Here is a 1296-nt window from a genome sequence, read left to right on the forward strand (position 1 = left end):
TATATATATATATTATATTATATTATATGTAGCCCATATATTTATAGAATCAGGAATAACTAATAAAAGCAATAATAATTATAATAAAGAGTAAATAAAAAGGGTAATAAATCGAAAAAATCAAGGGCATTTAGGACCGCCACCCTTGGTCTTCCAGTTGTTATAGCAGGGACAAACTTGTTTATTACCGTAGAAGCCAGGTGGAACACAGAGACATTTACTACAACACTTTTGACAGAAGAACATGCATGGCTTGTGGTACTGAGTTTTACTGCATCTCCTTGAACATTGCGATGGACATTCTGCATGTATATGTACACACATGCATCATCATCATCATCATCATCATCATTTCAACCGTATATAATTATATAATCAGCTCAGTTCTTAACATTAATGTTAGTTAAACAAATTGATTATATGGGCATTCGTAATTATATACTCACGGTAGCTCTTCAGACTTCCAGGCCCATAATTTCCCTGCAAATGGTACTCTAAATTATAAACTGTTTACATATATATATATATATATATATATTTCATGTATAGAAAAACTTAAAAATGCATGGTGATATGGTGTTGAGTACTCACACTGTGAAGTTGGTATTGGGTTTCGTTGGCCATAACCTTCATCAGCAAAAGCAACATTATATATTATTTAGTGAAATATAGTAAGTGTACGTATATATATAGACAAGTAGACGGAGAGAGATACCTGGGAAATGGCGAGGAAAAGCAGAAGAAAGAAGCAGGCGAGCTTAGTCATGGCGAGCAAATTCCGTATGTTGTTTGAACTGAAGTTGTGGATATACATATACACTCACACACGTATATATAGAAAGGGAGATTTAGTTGGTTGATAATTCAATCCATGAACTTTTCAAAAGTTGATGAAAAGCACTACTTCTGTGCTGCTCCCACCGCATTTTCCCAAAATACCCACTGCATTATCAATCTCTCACAACATGTAATTCACTTGTATACTAAATTAGAGTTTCACTATTGTAAAAACGCGTGGATGAGTACATGACCGCATATATAAATATATATTGTTGATATAATTTGACTACGATCTTATTTTAGATATTTTCGTAATTATCCTGAAAAATTTGTATCTATTATATTTATTATAAAAATTATTTTATATATATATATCTTGAATAGTTTTATATGGGAGAAAAATGATCATAATTTTTTATATACGAGTTTATAAAATTTATTTTATATTTTATCCGTAAATATAAACATAACTGTGCCAATTTTGGAAATTGATTTTCCCAACACACACACACACAC

General features: G+C 31.0%; 1 non-coding gene across 1 annotated transcript; it reads right to left on the minus strand.

Annotated features, from left to right (window-relative positions):
- Window positions 1-233: 233 nt before the first annotated feature.
- LOC110810102 (uncharacterized) lies at window positions 234-870 on the minus strand. Its single transcript, XR_015816232.1, has 4 exons — window positions 716-870; window positions 592-627; window positions 447-480; window positions 234-302 (listed from the first exon to the last, which is right to left on the minus strand). It is a non-coding gene; the product is annotated as an uncharacterized LOC110810102 (transcript).
- Between the last annotated feature and the right edge of the window lie 426 nt (window positions 871-1296).

This window comes from Carica papaya, chromosome 9, assembly GCF_054855325.1.
Source record: "Carica papaya isolate Zhongbai chromosome 9, ASM5485532v1, whole genome shotgun sequence".
NCBI classification, from domain to species: domain Eukaryota; kingdom Viridiplantae; phylum Streptophyta; class Magnoliopsida; order Brassicales; family Caricaceae; genus Carica; species Carica papaya.